Consider the following 16487-nt stretch of genomic DNA (forward strand, 5'->3'; position numbering starts at 1 on the left):
TGTTCACGGAACCAAGAAGACACAACCCGTGTTATGGGATAAATAAAAGGCTGGTGGACTTGTACATGGTGATGTCAGATATCAAAGACTCCCTTTAATTCCCTTTAATTCTGCCTGGACAGCTCAAAATACTAATAAAGACCGTTCGTTAACCACTGTTTGGCGTTGGTGTGTCATTATAACCATGCTGGAATATGAATGCCTTTATTCATTTTGTTCGATTGGCTACCGGGTATAATATGATTTGTACTAGAGGCATACAATCTATTTTGTTGTCGGTATTAGGTAGCCTATATGAATTACATAATAGCAGCCATAGCCTACATTATGCAACAGTAACTTGCGCATATATAATAACACACAGCCCTGCGAAGCCTGCATACAGTAAACTAACTTGATCATTAATCTAGCTGTTGTATCTTTACGCTTATGAAAACATTAAATAATATGTATAGGCTATAGGCCGTCGGTTTGCATTAATAGCCTATATTCTCAAATGGCATTTAATGGCTATCCGACTCCTCGCTATCCTCGCGGACGGACCAGTATACCTTTATATCATATCATATTCATATCATAGTTTACTCTATCAGCCTACCCAGCATGTAATACGTTCTTTGTTAGAACTCAACTCGTTATTATTTTGCGCATAGATTGCAGAAATACGGGAACGTTTTGATTTATATTAAAAGGCTTTGACATTGTAAAACTAAATACGTGGAATTCTGTAAGCAGAATACAAGTCATATCACCCACACGATATATGCTCTGTATCCAGAGCATGTATGCTTTTCATTCATTGAAGACACATTTATTGCAAGGGTTTTGTATACACATAAACTCAACAAATAACCTCTGTTCTCGTTGCAATGCGTCTTTTATTCTTTCTTATACAGTAGGAAGGGGGAAGAACACTATATTGTGCGTGTTCATATGACTTGTATTCTGCTTACACCTTCGGGGTTCCACTTGTTTCGTTTAACGTTATGGCAAAGCCTTTTATTAATCAAAACGTTCCCGTGTTTCTGCGGTCTGTGCGCAAAATAATAACAAGCTTATTTCCGCGTTGTAATCATATTCTACCACCGGGCGTCAGCTACGCATGCTCCGAGCTGTGCGTAGATATACGCACAAAGTCAAGCACAAGTTAAAATTGATAAGTCCCACACTTTGCTTAGAAATGATCGTACGCACGGGTTACGCACATATCTGTGCGTACGCAACGTTGATAAATGAGGGAAGATAGTACTGTCACCCTGTGCTCATTGATGCAGAGAGGCACAGTGATGCGTTGTAAAGTCTGATGGCTGTCGGAATGAAGGACTTCCTGTGCCGTTCAGTGCTACATCTCGGGAGTCTTAGTCTAGCACTGAACGTGTTCCTTCTGTCAGCCAAGTCTGTGTGTAGTGGGTGGGAGGGGTTGTCCCTGATGGCATGGAGCTTAGCAAGGCTCCTCCTCTCCGTCACCACCGCTAGAGAGTCCAACTCCACCCCAACCACGCTACTGGCCTTCCTGAGCAGCTTATCCAGCCTGTTTGCGTCCCCCGCTCTCAGTCCGCTGCCCCAGCAGGTCACAGCGTACAAGAAGGCGCCCACCACCACCGACTCGTAGAACATCCTCAACATCCTTGTATAGACGTTGAAGGATCTCAGCCTTCTGAGGAAGTAGAGTCGGCTCTGGCCCTTCTTTGACCCGTTCAATTTATTGTCGACGTGTACACCGAGGCAACATTTTGTAATCCTCAACCGTGTCCACATCGACTCCCCTGATGGAAACGGGGGTCACGGGTGCACCCTTCCTCCTCCCCAGACCCACAACCAGTTCCCTGGTCTTCATCACATTTAGCCGCAGGTGTTTTTTATCGCACCATGTGACGAAGTCCACTACCACTGTGCCCGGTATTCCTCCTCATCACCGTCCTTAATACAACCCACTATCGCAGAGTCATCAGAAAACGTCTGAAGGTGGCAGGACTCTGACAGATAGTGGACGTTTTGTTTTATCTCCCTGTAAGAACAGTGCTGTCAGTCAGCTGGCTGTCTGTCCCAGAGCATGCTGGGATACTGTGGGAGAGCATTAGCAATTATCCGATAGCTATCACAGCCATCCATCGTCCTGGCTCCAGACAGAGATGCCATGTTATGATTATGTTTAGAGGGAACGGTCGCCTAAAAAGGTTAGAAAAGTGCACTTGTGGTTCAATCACCCCCCCCCCCCCCCCCTCCCCCCCTCAGTACCTACCGTTGAAGTGCACTGAAACCCCCCCCCCAACTGCCATAATGGAGCTGCTCATGAATGAGTTTGACTTTGTGACGTGAAGTTGCTTTAACCTTTCACTACCACACTACCAAAGGGTTAACCGTTTCACTGCGACAATACAGAAGGTTAACCCTTTCACTGCCACACCACAAAGGGTTAAATACCTGTGGTATTTAGGAATTCATATAACTTTTTGTATGGTTGAGCGTGTCTTATCATGGTTTCGTAGAGTCCCTTGTTGCCAGCTTATTTTCCTGGTGCTGGTGACGGAAGTAGCCAGGGAGTTCCATGTCTGGGTTCCTTCCCGTCCCTGAGATAGCATCAATGCGACAGGGGTCCTTCACACTAGTAAGGAGCCTCCTCTTGGGGTGAGGCCTCAGTCCTCCTGCGCTTGCCAGCGTGAAAGACAAGATGTACCAAGAACTCAGCCAAATCAAAAGTGCACTCTTGATTTCACCAAAAGGGCAGTATTTCTACCAGAGGGGTGAGTTCAACCACCCTCAAGACCCCTACTCTCTGCATCTTCTGGCCGCCTGACACCCACTCCTACAGTATTTGCGTTCCACGATGGTGGAACAAACGTCCCACTACAGTCAGGATAGTTGAAACCTGCCCAATTTTCTGCTGTCAACTAAAAGCACACTTTTTCAATCAACATCTGAAAGAAAAAAAAATCTTACAAAGTACTATTATGTACTTTGCTACTATGTCTATACTACTATGTACTATGCCTATACTACTACAATAACTACTATTCTAATATGTCTATACTACTACTACTACTGGGGGCGACAGTGGCTCAGGAGGTAGAGCAATCATCTGGTAATCCGGAGGTTCCCGGTTCGATGCCCGCTCCTCTGGCAGCTTGTCCAAGTGTCCTTGAGCAAGACACTTAACCCCTAACTGCTCCCGATGAGCAGGTTGGCACCTTGCATGGTTGCCTCTGCCATCAGTGTGTGAATGTGTGAGTGAATGGGTAAAATGTGAGGAACCAATTGTAAAGCGCTTTGGATAAAAGCGCTATATAAATGCAGCCATTTACCATTTACCATTTACCACTTACTATGGGTAAAATGTGAGGAACCAATTGTAAAGCGCTTTGGATAAAAGCGTTATATAAATGCAGCACTCCGATTGTAGCCCCCAAGTTCAACATTGTTTGACGAACAATACCACTTACCATTAGATGCCAGAGTTGTAGCAAATGTAAATGTAACCAGTTACAAGTTTAGCATTTTACCAGCATTTCCTAGCATCACATTGTTTAAATGTCCATCCATTAATAAGCTGAAACAGCATTAATAAACTCTGCTAATGATAACGTGTCTGTAGTGTGGTAGTGAAAGGGTTAACCTCATGTAGTGTGGTTGTGAAAGGGTTAACCTGTCGCCGCGTGGCAGTGAAAGGGTTAACCTTCTCTATTGTCACCGTGAAAGGGTTAACCCTTTTGGTAGTGTGTTAGTGAAAGGTTAAGCAATCTCTTTTGAGACAGTGTTCCTAGTGTGTGGTGATCTCTTTATTATTATTATTATTATTATTATTATTATTATTATTATTATTATTATTATTATTATTATTATTATTATTATTATTATTATTATTATTATTATTATTATTATTATTATTATTATTATTATATTATCCACTTCAAATATTGGTATATCAGGCTGAAGTTGCCTAATCAAGCCAGGCTTGGGCCCAGTTCCAATGCACTCCAGGCTGGCTGAGCCGTGGCGTGTGGTGATGATGGATGGGTCCTATAGGGCTGCACACTGCACCGTGTGACCTCTGGTGAACGAGCCTGTGAATATTTATATATTCATTTTATATATATAATATATATATATATATATATATATATATATATATATATATATATATATATATATATATATATATATATATATATATATATATATATATATATATATATATATATATATATATATAATAGAGGTGTAGGACCATTCACATTCATCAGCTAATGTCTGGGACCAAGGACTCGGACGTGGCTTAGTCAACGTACGCACTCACACACGCGCGCGTGCGCACACACACATAGACACATGCACAGACAATGACTGAATGACTGATCTCTCTACAGCCTGGACTCGCGAGGGGAAGATAGGTCGCAGGCCTTCTTCTGGTGGGTCCCCACGTGACATGACAGTAGTTATGTTTTTTTATGTTTGTGATACGTTTCAATGACTCTGGGTCCCATGGCAACAGTAGTAATATGTTCCAATGAGCAAGGGTCCCCACATAATAACAGTAGTAATATGTTCCAATGAGCAAGGGTCCCCACATAATAACAGTAGTAATATGTTCCAATGAGCAAGGGTCCCCACATAATAACAGTAGTAATATGTTTCAATGAGCAAGGGTCCCCACATAATAACAGTAGTAATATGTTTCAACGAGCCTGGGTGGGTCCCCACATAATAACAGTAGTAATATGTTTCAACGAGCCTGGGTGGGTCCCCACATAATAACAGTAGTAATATGTTTCAACGAGCCTGGGTGGGTTCCCACATAATAACAGTAGTAATATGTTTCAACGAGCCTGGGTGGGTTCCCACATAATAACAGTAGTAATATGTTTCAACGAGCCTGGGTGGGTTCCCACATAATAACAGTAGTAATATGTTTCAACGAGCCTGGGTGGGTTCCCACATAATAACAGTAGTAATATGTTTCAACGAGCCTGGGTGGGTTCCCACATAATAACAGTAGTAATATGTTTCAACGAGCCTGGGTGGGTTCCCACATAATAACAGTAGTAATATGTTTCAACGAGCCTGGGTGGGTTCCCACATAATAACAGTAGTAATATGTTTCAACAAGCCTGGGTGGGTTCCCACATAATAACAGTAGTAATATGTTTCAACGAGCCTGGGTGGGTTCCCACATAATAACAGTAGTAATATGTTTCAACAAGCCTGGGTGGGTTCCCACATAATAACAGTAGTAATATGTTTCAACGAGCCTGGGTGGGTTCCCACATAATAACAGTAGTAATATGTTTCAACGAGCCTGGGTGGGTTCCCACATAATAACAGTAGTAATATGTTTCAACGAGCCTGGGTGGGTTCCCACATAATAACAGTAGTAATATGTTTCAACGAGCCTGGGTGGGTTCCCACATAATAACAGTAGTAATATGTTTCAATGAGCCTGGGTCACATAATAACAGTAGTAATATGTTTATGAATTATTGATTAAATCCAGACTATTGAAACTTAAAGAGTTAGCTGAGATACAGACTTTATTAGTTTAGTTTAGAGCAAAATGCAGAGTATTACCAGCAAATATACAGAGGTTGTTTGTTCCCTGTCCAGATGACAGCAGAAGGAAATTCAATTTTAAGCACCAATTTGCACGAACCACCTTAAAACAAAGGTGCACCTCAGTTATAGGTATCAAACTATGGAACTTAAATATGCAATTTAACTGATAGATACACAAAATGTATTTATTTATGTTAATTTAATTGTGTTGATGTTTCCATTTCTGCAAAATAAGTATGTACATTCTGTTTGGTTTGGTAAACATTGCAATGAGTCTATCAGTGTGTGTATGTGTGTAGGGGCAGGTACAAATAAGAATTGTCTTCTTCCTGTTCCTTTCGGCCATGGAATTTAGTGGATCATATTAATATGTACTGTTGGACTGTAATAATAATTCCATGTACGAATAAATAAAAATGAAATGAAAAATTAAATTAAATGTTTTTTCAATGAGTCTGGGTCACATGACAACAGTAGTAATATGTTTCAAAGAACCTGGGTCCCAAAATGAGAATAAATGTATTTGTATTAGTAAATAATAATGTTAAAAATAAAATTGGCCCTCCTGGCTGCCTGCACTGCAAGGTGGTTGCTATGCAACATATTACACACTAACAACTAGCTGGCATTCTTTTATTCATAGTATGTCATATATGCAGAATATTTACCTGCTATTTTAACGTACAACCCTAGGACCATTATTATACAGTTTTAATATTTTTTCAGCCGAATATTTACCCATTTAGATTCCAAATATGAAGTCAGTTCATCCAAATAACCACTGTTTGGACATTTGCTCCAATAGTTTCGGAGATTGAGCAGCTGCGACCGTACTGGGGTTAACTAGGAATCCCCGTTTTGATTTGAGCTACCCATTTTATAAATATATATATAACAACCTGGAGGAGGGGAGAAATTAGAACAACTGTTGCTTGTGGTTGATGACAAAATACCTGTCCTCCCAGATGATGGAAAACACATTCTGTATTAGTAAACCAAACCTGGGTGTTTGGGCCTTTCAACAGTTGTTGTGTGCAGGGCTCGACATTAACAACCGCCAAATGCAATGCAGTAACTCTGTCACTCTTACCAGCCACCTTGGCGGGTAGAGTCGTAGTGAAGAGTCTCTCTCTCTCTCTGAACGCAGTGCCAATGAGTCTCTCTCTCTCTCTCTCTCTCTCTCTCTCTCTCTCTCTCTCTCTCTCTCTCGAAACGCAGTGCAGTGTGTGTGTGTGTGTGTGTGTGTGTGTGTGTGTGTATGTGTGTGTGTGTGTGTGTGTGTGTGTGTGTGTGTGTGTGTGTGTGTGTGTGTGTGTGTGTGTGTGTGTGTGTGTGTGTGTGAGATTTTTGGCTGGTGAAAATGCTGAGTGGCTAGTGACTTTGGGGGGGGAATGTGCATGCGCACTCATGCATGCAGTATGTGTGTTTGTGTGTGCTTGCATGCATGTATTGTCTCAATACCTGTTTCCTCATGACATCAGTGGCCTGCATGATGCAGCGGGGGGGCAGGCCATGGTTACGAGCCAATAGGATGGCCTGCTCCAGGGTGACACTCAGGGTACAGCTGTTGGATCAGAAAATGTACTTGTCAGTTTTCACAAGGCAAATTAAATGTGTATTTCCACATATCCCTCAGTTACACATAGTTTCCTCATGTATATATATTTATATATATGCATTTCTTCAGAGAGGTCAGAGGTGCGACCAGTGCGTATGTGAAAGTGTGTCTATGTATGTATGTGTGTGTGTGTGTGTGTGTGTGTGTGTGTGTGTGTGTGTGTGTGTGTGTGTGTGTGTGTGTGTGTGTGTGTGTGTGTGTGTGTGTGTGTGTGTGTGTGTGTGTTCATGCATCAATAGGCTGAACGGGGGGGTGGAAATGGGAGTGGCCTAATGCAAAAAGGGGGGAAACATGGGAAACATACTTTTCAACATGTCTGCTGAATGTACAGCTTGATAACCAATGAGTATTGTACCAAGATTCAAGATTGTTTATTGTCATGTGCACAGTTAAACAGACAGTTTGCCGTACAATGAAAATCTTACTTTGCTAGTCCGCCCTTCACACAAAATCCCACAATACTTAACAAAAATGTTTTACAATTTAAATACAAGCGAGTGCTAAAGAATAAGGTAAAAATAGACCTTTTTTTAAAAGGGTATAAGATATATACAAGGCACAGTGAGTAACATTGCACGTTCCGATTCACAGTGTTTACAATATTAAATATGGAGGTGACAATGGGTCACAGCAGCAGTTAAAAAGTGTCTTTAGTGATTCATAGTTCAGGGGGAAGGGTGCCAGTGAGGTCATAGCAGCAGCCAGGTCAGAGTGTCTGCCTGGCACAAAAGCAAAAGAGGGGTACTGTATGGTACTGTATGGTACTGCATTCTTGATTAGTAAGTACAATATATGTGCAATGTAGCCAAGCAGAGGGTCAGGGCCTCTTATTATTCACAAAGCATCCCAGAGTTAGGAGTGATGATCTGGGGTTAGTACATTTGTCTACATGACCGCATTAAAAGTGAACAGACTCAAGCAGACTCTAGATCAGTACTCCCACATACAGTATGAGCGGCTGGGTGAATAAGGAACCCGGATCTGACTAACTTGTGTGACAAATTCACAGCCTCTCAGAAAGATGAGCTTAGTGGCAACAATAATAATAATAATAATAATAATAATAATAATAATAATAATAATAATAATAATAATAATAATAATAATAATAATAATAATAATAATAATAATAATAAACTTTATTTATAAAGCACCCTGCATGCAATAGAAAGCAGCCCAGAGTGCTTTGACAACACAACATTTTTTATTTACAAATTACTAATAAAATGCATGCCTCGGTAGACAAATTGCATATCACAAGCAATAAAATAAGTAGAAAAAATAGAGTTAAATAAAAGGATTAAAACAAAAGGAATATACCAAAGCCAAGTTAAAAAGATGTGTTTTCAAATGCTGTCTACATTTGAAGCAAGCAGCAGTGCTCGTTCATCCCTGCCCACTTATGTCGTCATGTTTTTATTTCCGGTTGCTGAACTTTGTGGCAAAATATGTTAGCTAGTGTGGATATTCCCACTAATAAATAATCCATCTACGTGGACAAAACTGCTTAACTCATTATCCTGATAAAGATATTTATAATGAAATAGAAGAACGAGTTGTCTTTCAAAACCGATGGCTCTGGAAGGCTAATGCGTGCCACGTGCCCATGGGAAGTGGAATTGACCTGTCTCAAACCCTGCCCCTTTTCTTGATCCTCCAATCACAACTGTCGCTTACCTCGGACAAACCAAGTTTGTCCGAGGTAAGCGACAGTTGTGATTGGAGGATCAAGAAAAGGGGCAGGGTTTTGAGACAGGTCCATTACAAAAGCTGTGCTGCCCACTGCTGGTGGACATTATATCCACCTAGTGGCGGTTTTATGTATACCTATTTGGGTTTAAGTTTAGTCCTGTGAGCACACTGGATCACCATCTCTTCCAGCTAAGCCTCAGCAAATATTATGCATGTAAGAACATTCCTTTGGTTTAATTTTTGTGTGTTATTTAGCTAGTTTTTTTGTTGAGTTGAGTTGAGTTTAGCTCAAACAATCAACCTTATAAAAACACAATAAAAACGATAAACTAAACTTACATTATTCATTAAATGATAAACAAATGAGTTCGAGAAGGAGCGGAAGGAAGCAAATGCTTATCTAGTCCTGCCACTTTCTCACAATATCATACATAAACAAAATCTCTTACAAACCTAAAATAACAAACAAAATAAACGTAAAAATAAAAAATACAAAAAATAACCCAAATAGAAAAAAAGAATAGCTCGTTTTTAAATGCTTATCTAAACATTTAAACCAGCTAATTGTTCAAAGGCACCAAGCTAATCAATCACATGGTGGATTTGCTAGCTGTATGACATTTGTGCAGTCTGTGTTTTTGCTGGTAGCGGGATGTATTCTTTCCATTTCTGTTGCATCATGTTTTGGTTATATGTTAACAATGTAATTGTAAACGTCTCCATGTGCTGTATTTTCAGTTGTACAGCTACAGTAGGAAGTACAGTAGGGATGTGCTGATGGACCTTCAGAGCCAGGGGCGGAGCTTCCTATAGGTGACATAGGCGGTTGCCTATCGCCACCAAGACTGTAGAAACTATTACTATTGTTTATTTTTTTTGCTGGGCAGACATTGTTGTGCCCCCTTCTATATCTAAGAACAAAGCGGGGCTCGCAACTCACTTGTAGTTCCAGGGTGATTTTAATAAACAAAACAGGCAGTAGATGCAACGTTTCGACCTTACCGGTCTTACCTTACCCTTCTGTTACAAAGGGTCAGATTAAACCGAATATATATATTTATTACTTGAGATATATTGTATAATATTTGTATATCGTCTGATATCCCTTGTATATTCTTTGTACATATACACGGAATATCCCTTTACCTAGGTACAGGCCAGACCATAATATTCGTTCTCCTATTGGACAGCGACCCCTAGGCGCCAACGACCATACCCCCAATGGCGAGTTCAAAGCCACCGCCAAGGCTTGTCTCAACATGTCCAGGTTTGCGCAGTAATACGAGACAGAACTGAGGTTGGCACTAGATAATTCACCTTACGTATAAATACGGCGCAGGTGGAAACAGCAGCACTTCGTTCAAAGTTCAGTTCATTCAGTTCATCATTCGTTCAAAGTAACGTATCGTCTTATCAAACGTTAAAGCCTTCACCACGAGTCAACGACCAAGTGAAGTGAGCAACCTTGCGTCTAAATAGAGCACTTAGAACCGCGTGCGAATAGGATAGTAAAAGTGTCAGAGCTTAGTGAAATAACGTCAAGTTCGACCTAGTTAAATGTGAAGTACCGTGCACAGGAGAATCTACACCGGCGAATGCAGAGCCTTTTCCGGCTGGATTATATTGCTTTTGGTACTGTGGCTGCTGGAGCAGAGAACCGTCTACCCCACTGCTGTGTGGGATCTACCCGTGAGGAGCATCACTCGAGCCCGTCTCTAGGAAGAGGCTGGCTGGCTTTCATCCATGCTGTCGCGCATACTGGATTATAGCTGCTGCTTTTGTCTGCCGATCGAGGGGAGTATATGTACCGCCTCCCGTAGCTGGAGCTTATTTATTCCTTGTTGACCCAGACTTTGCATCCGACCATTCCTCTCCCCTGCTGGCTTACAACCGGAGGGAACCCCCCTTAGTATCTCCAGCTGACTACGAGTGTGCCTTATATAATTCTTATGCTACAGGTGGTATTAATTATACCCCTCTTAATATGCTCATGGACTTACGCTCTTGACCTACTTAAGTGTTCTTCGCCATATAAGCGCAATTCATAATTCTCAATATTGTAACCTACTGTTGCTGCTCTGATAATAAATACTTCTAAATATGACTTTCTTTGTTAAGCCGTATTATTGTGTGGGTGTTCACCATATATACCGTGTACTGTATGGCCAGTAATTAAAGTACATAACTAAGTAGTGGTTTAATGATACCATACTCTCAATACAGTCAGGGAATTGTACCCCTCAGTTACACCTTCTATATCTGCAACCAATATTTTGACATTTCAAAAAAGTATCTAACATAACATTTATTTGGGGGGGGGGGCCAGGGGTGAATCTTGCCTAGGGCACCAAAATGCGTTCACAACTTTCACTCTACTGTCGCGCCGTGCGCCAAGAACCCGGCACTTATCACCTAGTCTTTGCATAGCATAACAAAGAAAGAGAAGTGCAAGACCAAGGTCCGGCCCTGTTCAGAGCGATCAGCAATTGCCACAATTTCTTTGGTCGTTTGCGCTCAAACAATTGACATGGCATTTAAGCAGATATCTGTGCCATTTAATAGGCATTGTGTCGAACGTGATGGGATCAAATTAAAGTTTATGTTAATTAATATTCAGGTGCCTTGTTATCGCTGTAGTCTATGTCTGTTGTCTCCGTTTCTCCTCCCTGCTTGATGCTGAGCACAGGGAACTGCAGACTGGAGCTGCGTGAGTTCATAGGTTGTGTGTGTGTGTGTGTGTGTGTGTGTGTGTGTGTGTGAGTGTGTGAGTGTGTGTGAGTGTGTGTGTGTGTGTGTGTGTGTGTGTGTGTGTGTGTGTGTGTGTGTGTGTGTGTGTGTGTGTGTGTGTGATCAACACTACATGACAAATCTCTCTCTTTCTATATCTCTACTGTCTCTCCCTCTCTCTGTATATATTTTTTTACTCTCCCTCTCTCTATTCATCTCTCTCTTCTCATCTACCCCCTCTCTCTTTTTCCCTCATCTATCACTCTCTCTCCTCTCTTTGTCTCCCCCCTCTCTATCACTATCTCTCTCCCCCCTCTCTCTCTTGGATAGTCTACTATTACACCTTCCTCTGTGCCTTAATTAACGTCAGGCTATATTCTCCTTAATGGGACTTAGTGTCGCCACCATGAAAATGTCAATATACGTAATTTTAGATAAAATACTAGAGCATTTATAATGCCATAAAAGCATATACTGTAGACCTGTTCTATTTTTATTATGTTTAACTGTTTTGGACTTTGATTGTGCCGAGTTCCATTCCACCGGTCGCTCTAATGTTGTTGCAGTGGATGTCTCTCTACCACACTACAGTATCACTCTCACCTCCTCCAGCCCAAGTCTCTCTAGTGTTGCTGCAGTGGATGTCTCTCTACCACACTATCTCTCTCACCTCCTCCAGCCCAAGTATATCTAATGCTGTTGCAGTGGATGTCTCTCTACCACACTATCTCTCTCACCTCCTCCAGCCCAAGTCTCTCTAGAAAAGTTTTGACAGTCCAGTCAAATCACGCAAACAAAGGGCGGCTGGGTGGCGCAGCGGACAAGCCGGCCGTCATACTGGCTCGATTGGCAGAGTCAGCGGGAGGGAAGCCGGTGGGTGGGTCCTGGTCGTTGTGGACAGCGACTCCTACAGTTCGGTCAGGGGCCAGGGCGCCTGCACAGCGAGGGAAGGATCTAAGAGAGGTAGTGTGACCTTCCACACGTTACACTCTCTCAGTGAGAGTCCGCGCTGCCAGGTGAAAAGAAGTGGTGGGCTGGGTACACATGTGTCGGAGGAAGCATGTGATAGTCTCCGCCCTCCCAGACCGACGGTAGGGGGTAGGTGCACAACGACCAGGAAGGGGATTGGGAATTGGCATAACGACTAACATCGGGAGGGGAGAAAAACGGAAAAAGAAGGAGGAAAAAGATCATTCAAAAAATTTTAAATGTAAAAGAAATCACACAAACAAGTATTTGTTGTGCTACAATAGAAAATTCAACAATCTGACAACAGGGGCGGCTGGGTGGCGCAGCGGTCTAAGCGCGTCACCAACGCAAGAGACACCGGTATCGAATCCGGCTGTCAGCGCTGCCTCCGGCTTGGCCGGCCGTCATACTGGCTCAATTGGCAGAGTCAGCGGGAGGGAAGCCGGTGGGGTGGTATTCTGGTCGTTGTAAACAGCAACTCCTACAGGTCGGTCAGGGCGCCTGCACAGCAAAGAAGGGATATGGTGAAGGTAGTGTGACCTCCCACGTGTTACACTTCACCAATGAGAGTCCGCGCTGGCAGGTGAAAAGAGGTTGCTGGCTGTCTCCTATGTGACGGAGGAAGCATCTGATAGACTTCAGGACTCCCTAGACCGACCAGTGGGGGGCACATGCGAGCAACGACCAGGAAGGGGAGGGGGGAATTGGCATAACAACTAAAATTGGGATGGGAGAAAAATCTGAGAAAAACAGGAGGAGAAAAAGTGGGTAAAAAAAAACAATCTGACAACAGATGTATTAGTCAACCCAGTCCACATGAGAAAACAGAGATGGATGGAGGGAGAGAGAGAGTGAAACAAAGGAGAATAAATATTGGCGATAGCATAATCGGCTATTGTCAATCGACAATAGGACGATCTGAAAATGGAGCACATCGCCCAAATCTACTGGGAAGACTGTTCGCTACCTGCCAAACTAGTCAGCCGTTACACCTAAGCTGGCAGCATCCTCGTAAACACAAGGCCAATAACAATTTGCGGCACGGTGGTGTAGTGGTTAACACTGTCGCCTCACAGCTAGAAGGTCTAGGGTTCAATTCCCGCTTGGGGACATGGTTTCCGTGTTGCCAGGTACCCAAGTGGGGTATCTCCCGGGCCTTTCTGTGTGGAGTTTGCATGTTCTCCACACGCTCGCAAGGGTTTCCCCTCCAGAATATAAACCCAATGGAAAAACATGCAGAACAGATCGCTAACACTGTGGTGTCCCTGATGAAGGCGGACAGGAGCACTTGGATTGGCCCCACGCCGCTGCCCCTATCTGCTCCCGGCTGCCCTTGGGGAAAAGGACGACGGGATTTGTCAAGTGCAGAGACTCAATTTCATCGGCGAAATTGCATGTGTGTTGCTGTGTGTGCCTCCCATCGCATGTGTGTGTGTTCCTGTGTGTGCCGCCCATCGCATGTGTGTGTGTTCCTGTGTGTGCCGCCCATCGCATGTGTGTGTTCCTGTGTGTGCCGCCCATCGCATGTGTGTGTGTTCCTGTGTGTGCCTCCCATCGCATTGTGTGTGTCACTGCATGATGAATATAGACTTCTTCAAAAAAAAAAAAAAAAAACAGTTTATATATTATATTATTATATAATAGACTAGGACTTTCATTTGAGACTGAAAGTCTCATTTGAGACCAAATTCCTTTTTTTGCATGTGGAGACTGAGAGATAATAGAAAACCCTAATGAAGAGCATTCTTCAACGGTAGCGTCCTGGCCTGAGTAAAACACGTGGCACATCTCTGCCAGTCAAGAAACACAATTAGAGAACGGCATCTCCACATCGTGCACGCTTTCCTCCTCTTGGGCACGTTGTCATTATCATCGCATTCTCTCCTGCCTCACCTCTGTCTGGGGGCAGGTAATTATAAGATGCATTTTTCTTCCTGCTCTTTTTGCCCATGGTATAGCACTGGATTTATGTTTTTGTATGAAAACGGTATGATTTATATTACTTCCATGTGGCAAACAATAAAACTCTGAATCTGAATCTGTCTCCATGCTAATTAATCAATTCAGTTGGCGTCGAAATATTGTTCTCAGTAAGCAAACACACACACACACACACACACACACACACACACACACACACACACACACACACACACACACACAGCGTTAGAGTGAGTCACTGTATTCTGTAGTAGAAGCCATGTTCTGTCTACTCTAGCCGTAGTAAGTGGCGTGTGTAAAATGAGAGTTGACGTAGCACACGCACATACACACACACAAATGCACATACACACACACACACAAACAAACACACACAAACGCACACACACACACGCGCGCACACACACACACACACACACACACACACACACACACACACACGCGCACACACACACAGACCATGTGAATAACTCCTCAGAGAGGGTACACGGTGACCGTCCTGCAATAACAAGCTGCACCCTATTGATCCAAAGGGTCTTTCAGTGTGGAGATGGAACTGTCCGTTTCACTCATTAACACGTTACCATGGAGAGCTGGTGAGCAACGGCTGGGTGAGCTGCTCCATTAAAGGCCCAATCCGTGATCCAAAGGTAAACAAATGGGCCAAATATGAGAAATAGCAATGGAGGCTTTTCTTATTTCAGCCATCACATGCCTCCTCCGATACACAGCCAGCTGCTTCTTTTCACCCGACAACTAGGAGTTTCACTGGGAGAAGCGTAACTAGCGGAAATCTCCCCCTGATCTCTGTGGCGGTAGGTGAGTGCTTAGACCTCTACACTACCCAGCCACACCATGACGGGCCACACTGGAGTAGAAACAGAACTATAATCTCATCTACAGGTTAAATCAGATCATCTGCAGATTAAAATGTGTGTGAATATATACCCCATATACTGTAGATATGTTCAAAACAAATCCCTTATTGGAGCTTTAATTTGGAGCTTTATCATTATTATAATATTAATATACCGCCAATCTGTATCACGCAGAGCGGGATCGACCGTCTCCTCGAGTCCTCAGTTGCACAACTTCATACCATCACTTCATCATTAAATATGTCCTCCACCGCGGAGGAAGAGCAGGACCATGCGGGGCGGGTGGAGGACCGTTAACTCACAGTGCTGGTGTCAAGAGAGGAAAAGGTGATTTATTCCCCGTCCGTTTTATGTGGCTCCAGCCCACGGACCCCTTTACGGGCCTGCCTTCGTGCCAGTCTATACCGTTAGAGAGAGAGAGAGAGGAGAGAGAGAGAGAGAGAGAGAGAGAGAGAGGAGAGAGAGAGAGAGAGATGAGAGAGAGAGAGAGGATGAGAGAGAGAGAGAGAGAGAGAGGGAGAGAGATACTGTGCTTGTGTGCATGCGCGAAGGAGATATATATATATATATATATATATATATATATATATATATTATATATAGAGAGAGAGAGAGAGAGAGAGATGAGAGAGAGAGAGAGAGAGAGAGAGAGAGAGAGAGAGAGAGAGAGAGAGAGATGCTGTGCTTGTGTGCATGTGAGAAGGAGAGAGATAGATAGATAGATATAGAGAGAGAGAGAGAGAGAGAGAGAGAGAGAGAGACGAGAGAGAGAGAGAGAGTGAGAGAGAGAGAGAGAGAGTAGAGAGAGAGAGAGAGAGATGAGAGAGAGAGGAGAGAGAGATGAGAGAGAGAAGAGAGAGAGAGAGAGAGAGAGAGAGTGAGAGAGAGAGAGAGAGAGAGAGAGAGAGAGAGAGAGAGGAGAGAGAGAGAGAGAGAGAGAGGAGAAGCGAGCGAGGAGAGAGAGATACTGTGCTTGTGTGCATGTGAGAAGGAGATATATATCTCTCACTCTCTCTCTCTCTCTCTATATATATATATATATAGAAGAGAGAGTGAGAGAGTGAGAGATGAGGAGAGAGAGATAGAGAGAGGAGAGAGAGGAGAGAGAGGAGAGA

General features: G+C 43.1%; 1 protein-coding gene across 1 annotated transcript in view; it reads right to left on the bottom strand.

Annotated features, from left to right (window-relative positions):
• Positions 1-16487, bottom strand: part of prex2 (phosphatidylinositol-3,4,5-trisphosphate-dependent Rac exchange factor 2) — a 317978-nt gene that overhangs the window by 15037 nt on the left and 286454 nt on the right. The gene's annotated exons all lie outside the window — the stretch shown is intronic.

This window comes from Notolepis coatsorum (genome assembly GCF_963971535.1).
Source record: "Notolepis coatsorum genome assembly, chromosome: 12".
NCBI lineage: Eukaryota > Metazoa > Chordata > Actinopteri > Aulopiformes > Paralepididae > Notolepis > Notolepis coatsorum.